Genomic DNA, 6,922 nt, shown 5'->3' with positions numbered 1-6,922 from the left:
TAAAACGTCTTAGAAGAAAATACAAAGGAAAAGTTCCTTAGCAATGATATATGTGTGGCATGTAAATTACAGGTGACAGAGGCAAAAATAAATTAATGTCCCATCAGAGAAAACAAAATAATAAACAAGTGAAAAGACAATATACAGAGTGATAAAGGTATTAAACCATGCGGCTGATCATGGTAAGAAGAGACTCATGATCAGGTGAGAAGAAATTAATACCCCAAGTGTGCAAGGAATTCAAGCAATTCAGCGGCTGAATCTGAAAATCACCCAACCTGGAAAGAGACAAAAGTTTTACACTAGCCTGGCAAAAATATAAATTAATACAATCACTATGGAAAAGAGTTTCGAGGTTCCTCAAAAAAATAAAATGAAGTTGACTTGCTGAAGAGATGTCTCTCACCCTGTGTTTATCACAATAACTAATATTGTGTGTTGATCAAAATACAGATAAAACCTGGGTGGCCAATGGCCGAGGACTGAAGAAAGAAAATATGTATCATACACAAAGACAATGGAATACTAGCTTGCATCCAAAAGAAGAAAGCCTTGTCATTTTCAGAAAGGCAGATGAGCCTAGAGGGTATTTATTATACTAGTGAAATCAACGAAGATAAACAGTGGAGAGCATAACGTCATTGTCAGCTCACACAAGCAGATGGTAAGATAGTCATTTCCAGGAATAGGGAGTAAGGAAAATAGGGAGATGCTGGCCAAAGGACATAAGTGAGTTCTGGGGAAATGACACACAGCATGGTGACCATGGTTTAAAACACTGAAAGTTTTTTAAGAAATAAGAGTCATGAATTCTAGTGATCTCACCCAAACTATAAGGAAGAGGGTGGAATCTATGAATGACTGAAATGTTAATTACCATGACTGGGGTTTTCATTTTAAACTTATTAGTGGGTGTCTGTAGTGTGTGTGTGTGTGTGTGTGTGTGTGTGTGTGTGTGTGCTTGTGTGTGTGTATGTGTGCGTGTGTGTATGTGTGTGTTATTGTGAAGGAATCACTCTACCATGTGAGTCCCAGAGACTTATCTCAGGTCAGCAGGTTTGCCAACTACCACATTTACCCACTGACACATCTGGCCAGTTCTGTGATAATTTTAAAATGTATATGTATATCAAAGCATTAGTCAGTAGAGGATAAATAGATAGTATTTTTTTACTTGTCCATCTGCCACAATAAAACTGAAGAAGGTGAAAGAATTTCAACAACAAAGCTGTCACCAGCTGTTTCTGGTAGCAAAGAAAGTGTTAAAAACTATCTAAGTATTTTGCTATCATATTCCATGGAATAGTATGCAGCTATTTCAAAAAGATAAAATAGAGAATTTAATGATATAGAGAAACACTGTGTGAGGAAGAGAGCACTGATATGATACGGGGAAGATTACCTCAGTCTTGACAACTCCTCAAACTAAAACCCTATCCTATTAGTCTGATGATAGAAATTAATTCATTATTCTTCCTTTAAAGGGGTCTTTTAAAGTTATTAGGACGATATAGTTTTAAATGCAAGAAAACAAAAATCAGTAGTAGCCAGCTTAACTCCTAAGATGGGTAGCACAGGCTTATGCAGATGCCATCTTGGCAGCTTGGTGAGCTACTCCAAAGTGTGTTACTTCACTGGAGATGGTTCAGGTGGTAAATGGTTTTCCCACAAATCTTGACGACTTGAGTTCAGGTCCTAGCCCCCACAAAAATAGCCCAGCACATGGCGTTATGTCTGGAAGCCCAGTGTTAAGGAGATGGAGACAAGCCAGTCACTGAAGCTCACTGGCCAGCCATCCTAGCAGAAGCTGTGACCTCCGGGTTCAGGGAGAAACCCGGTCTCAAGAAATAATATGAGAAGTAGTAGGGGAATACACCTGAATCAATCTCGAGCTTTCACACACACACACAAATATACACATGCATGCACATATGTGTACTCATGGGGGTGTGCACACACATACACACAACTCACAAATCATTTGGAACCCAGTGGAAATACAACCCAAAACTTCTATAATGGAAACCTCTGACTGGGTCCATGTTATCCTCACCTGAAGGGTGGAGTTAAGAAGAGAGAGTGGCAGCTCAGATACCAACATGATCTGCTGTCGCTCTTCAGTAGATCTTGCTCACTTAGCCTCCAACACTGTCTGTAAATAATTGTTGAGACAGCATCTAACAATACTGTTTAAGGTAGCGACAAGTCCTGAGCTTGTCCAGAGCATCCATGTATCTCCACTAGTCCTAAGCAAACATCATACATTTCTGTCATTTTCATTCAAAGTGACAAAATTAAGATCGTCCTGATTTATTACCAGGCCCTTGATAGACTCTGAAGGCCCAGGAGGACTAATAATGTGGCCCCACCTTGCAGAAGCCTGGTGTATTAGTTACTTGCCTTGATGCTATGCCAAACTATGACAAATGCAACTTGAGGAAGGAAGTTTATTTGGACTCATGGGTGGGAGTGACGATGTTAAGGGCTGAGGATTCCAGTGTGACCAAAACAAAAATTCTAGACTGTGTGTGTTTAAGTTTATAAAAGACCCAGGCTTGGGTATTTTGTTACATGAAATAAGGGCACTGTTTCCTCAGATCGACTCTTTGTACAATGTTAGATGCCACAAGTTGCATATAGTGCCTTGTGGAAAGGGAACCTTTCTAGTCTAAACCTCAAGTGAGCCAAATTTAAAAGAAAAAAAAATCAGCCTCAGAAAAATCTAAGTTTGTACTCACTTAAGGCAATGGACTGCCATTGCAAATGGCAAGTCATCTGTGCTTGCACAGAGACTGGCAAACCAAACACAGAACTCACTGGAAGGCACTTATAAAACATTCAGGCTTGGATAAATGGATTTTAATTGAATGGAAGAGAGAGCAAAACTAGTTCCCATGGGAACCAGCTTTTATCTTTTCAGGTAATCTGAAGTCAGAGGCACTAGCCCTGATGTTTTTGAATTGGCCTTAAATGGTCCTACAAAGATGGATATAGTGAAGCTCCTGTATATAAATGGTCTGCTGGTTCCATCTGGGCCATCACATTAGTACTTATGGTCACTGTTTAACAAGAAAGACAGTAGATGGCAGCCTTTCTGGTAAATCAAGAGAGAGAGAGAGAGAGAGAGAGAGAGAGAGAGAGAGAGACCTTGTTCCCTGCCCTCCCAGCCCTTGCTACTACTGTGAGATGGCCACTGACAGCACTGTCATAAAGTGTGCCATGTCTTTGAGTAATTAATTAACATTACATATATAATGTTAATTATATTATATAAAAGAACATTATATATTCTATATTATATAATATTATATAAAAGAACATTCAGTGCCCGAGCACTTAACACTTAATGAATTTGTATTATGTTTCACAGGCTTTTCAGGTGGTCTGTCGATGCATCGTTCTGCATTCTCCATGTAACAAGCTCTATTCTTATCCTCCCATTCACAACAGGGAGGGATTGAGGTTCAAGGAGCCTGCCTGAGGTCTTCCAGGTGCTTGAAATTCAGATGACACGTGTTTTGTTTCCTGAAAATGCAGATGCATTCATACTTGCTGATTTTCCACATTTAGTGCTGTATTTCTTCCTTAATTTCTACTCCACAGACAGAAGAACTGCGTTTGATCCTAATTTGTGTGTTAAATTTAATAATAACATATAAAGAGCTCGCTCTCTCTCTCTCTCTCTCTCTCTCTCTCTCTCTCTCCCTCTCTTTCTCTGCCAGACTCTGACAAATGCAGAAGTCAACCTACTCTTGATAGACTTACAACATATTAAATCAAAATCCTTGGCCTTGGTGTCAACCTATATATGTTCATGATTTTTAATAAGTAAAGTTATGCCAAAGATAAGTAACATTAGGTGACCAAGATGAAGAGCTCATGCTTACAGAAAATGTTTCTTTGCCATGGTACTTAAGAGCAATGCCTAAAAATATCAGGTATTAAAACTGTACAGCTGTCCAGATTTCTAGACCTATTTTCCTGGGCCTTTTATTGGTGTAACAACAATGTTTCCTCATGGTTCCCATTTCAGCGTTAACCATCGCCAGTCCCATCATTCCTCACTGCCATTCTTGCCACACCACTTTGTGCTGCTGTCATGGAATCCGTCTTCCCAGTCAGTCACTCAGTCATGGAATGATAACTTCCTACAGCTGTGCTGCTTGCCAGAATTAATGATCGAGTTTTTTTCCCTCAAGAAATATGAATAAGTGTGCGCAAAATTAGCAGTGGGTATAGTGATGGGAAAGGATGCAGGCAATTTCAAGATGAAAACATTCACATTGAGGTTATGTGTCTAAAGAGTACTACTGTAGTAACATTAACTTTTTAAAGAAAGTCTACATGGGAGCGGCCATCCTTAATCCATAGGTATATATTATAAGTATGTCAGTGACAGCTGTACCATTGAACTGCGCACATAGTTCATAAGATACTCAAGGGGTAGCCTTCTCAGTAAGTCTTAACAGATGGCCTTCAGCAGCAACCCTAGCCCTACACACCACAAATATTCTCATTCTCTCTACCCTTCTCTACCATCCTGAGAAATATTTAATATCCAGTGGAGTAATAAAATGCCACTCTCACTCTGGATCAAACAAAAATGTCTCTTTATCTCCACAGCCTCTGAGCAACCAGCCGTTGGGCAGCTGGAACCCTTACATTGGCCCATTTACAACCCCCTCTACCCAGTGCCAGGCCCAGGTGCCTGCTCTGTGGCCATCACAAATGATTTAAGCCCTAGTGGGCTGCTTTGGTTATTGGACTGAGCTGCTCACCACCTGTGACCCATGGGTACTTTTGCCATCCATCCTGGACCGTCCCACATACGCCATGTTTTAACACTTCCCATTTGGACATGATTTCTGAACCATCCTTTACTTGCTGTGAGGTGTAGGGATTGGGACAGAAGGCAGCATAGGCAACAGAAGTCAGATCTCTTTCCCTATCCACAGCCACACCATGTGACTCAGGCCCTGTCTGCTCTCTGTGGCCTTCCTCTTCCTCTGAAATTCCAGCTTGGCATCTCAGTCTATCTGCACTCTCCTCTCCTGGCAACCTCTCTTCCCACCCCCCATGCCTTACTTCATCCTTCAGGTTTAGAAGCATTTCCATCTGAAAAAAAGAAGATATTTTTTTTCCTTAAAAAAAAAATCCTCCCAAGTTGGAAACACTGCCTACTGTAACTATAGAGATGCATCAATCATGCCGCAATAATTGCACAGCATAGGGCTTCCTGTTAGGGCTGAGCTACCTGCCAGAAAATGGCAGCAATCAGGCTATTGGCAGCAGACAATCAGGCATCATTTGTAATTCTTTATGGCTGCATGTTTCCTGGTCCAGGAATTGGATGCTAATCAATCAGTCGTCATGGCAACTCTGCATCACACAGCTATCAATACAGAGAGAAAGATGGGAGAAATTATGAGGGCAGTGACTGCCACAGTCTCTGGAAAGGGTGCCAAGTGACCTTGCTAAACAACAACCCATGAAAAGCAGGACCAATAAAGAGCAGGAGCCTCCCATGGGTGAAATCTCACCCAGCCTCATTGGTAGGTATGACAGTGAAAGTCAGTGTCTTACCACAGTGGAAGGAGTAGGTGGGTGGTTTCTGGGTCACCTCCCTCTCCTTGGATTCCAGCTGAGCTCCCATAACCAAGTAATACCCAGGCAGTTCGAAGAAGGGAAAAAATGAGCACTAGTGAAAGAAAAAAAAAGAACTATGAGTTCTCCAATCAGCCAGTAAATGTTTAGGAAGTACCCAATACATCAAAGGCCCTTCATGAAGCAAATATTTACCATCCTAAGATATAAAAAGCCAACCAGAATCCACAGAGGTATCGAACGTGCCAGATGAATGGTCCAATCTTGAAACAAACCTGGAGAGGTCAGATCTGGGAACAGCCAACGTGAACCAATGTCATGGAGTTAATGGATCAAAACCTTTCTCTGGGACTGAGTTGGGTGTGTTCTGTGCTAGCTAAGCCTGTCCTGGTGAATCCTAACAAACTGAAGAAGTAAATGTATATGTTTCTGCCATACAATGTAGGAAACCTCGTCACAGAATGGAATAATGGGGTGTCTTTTATGCCACATAGCTCTAAAAGACTAGGATAAGATTAACTGCAGTTCAGGGCTGACAATCACCCAGCTCTGTAGGTACAGGTGAATCTGGGTGTAACTCTAAGGCAGGCATTTCATTGCTTGGGTCCTGGGTTTCCTTTCATGTCTCTCAACTGAGGATTAGCATGGCTAATGTTTGAATGAGACAGCATCTACAAGTTTTCACTTCTTCCTTCCTTCACCTTTTCCAAGGTTCCCTGGCTCTAATCAGAACAAATTGACCCCTTGGACCTTAATACAGGCATGTAATCAAAATGGTATGAAAGCATAATGGAGGAGAGGGGATGGAACAGGGGATTCTAGGGAGGGGAAATGGGGAAAGGGGATGACATCTGTATTGTAAATAAATAAAATATCCAATAAAAAATAAATGAAAGTATGAGGCCATGGGGGGGGGGTAGGAAATAACAGAGATGGTTAACAGATAGAGAAACACGGCTGCATAGGAAGAATAAGTTCAAGCATCCTGTCACACGTCGAGATAGCTGTGGCTGACAATTTACATGTTTCAGAATAGTAAAAAGAGTTTGGAATTTTCCCAACACAAAGAAATAACAAGCGTTTGAAGTGAAGGATATGTCAGTTGCGCTGATCTGAACATGATTCATTGTATACGTGTATAAAATAATCATACTGTACTCCACAAATATGCATAATTATTATGTCAAATATGTGTGTGCTTTTCACGAATTTATTCTAAAAAGCTTTCTAAACTTTCTAAATTGACTTCTGACTTCTACATCATTAGTCACAGCCCATATATGCCTTGCCAATCTCAAATTTTGGGCACCTTTGAAAG

General features: G+C 40.9%; 1 long non-coding RNA gene across 1 annotated transcript in view; it reads right to left on the bottom strand.

Annotated features, from left to right (window-relative positions):
* LOC143441579 (uncharacterized) overlaps window positions 1-6,922 on the bottom strand; it is a 45,659-nt gene that overhangs the window by 27,063 nt on the left and 11,674 nt on the right. Inside the window, exon 2 of the long non-coding RNA XR_013109140.1 lies at window positions 5,584-5,698. This is a non-coding gene — a long non-coding RNA (uncharacterized LOC143441579). The remainder of the gene's footprint in view (window positions 1-5,583; window positions 5,699-6,922) is intronic.

Source organism: Arvicanthis niloticus, chromosome 3 (genome assembly GCF_011762505.2).
Source record: "Arvicanthis niloticus isolate mArvNil1 chromosome 3, mArvNil1.pat.X, whole genome shotgun sequence".
Lineage (NCBI taxonomy): Eukaryota > Metazoa > Chordata > Mammalia > Rodentia > Muridae > Arvicanthis > Arvicanthis niloticus.
Note: the sequence above shows the minus strand (reverse complement) of the source record. Positions and strands in the feature narration are given on the sequence as shown.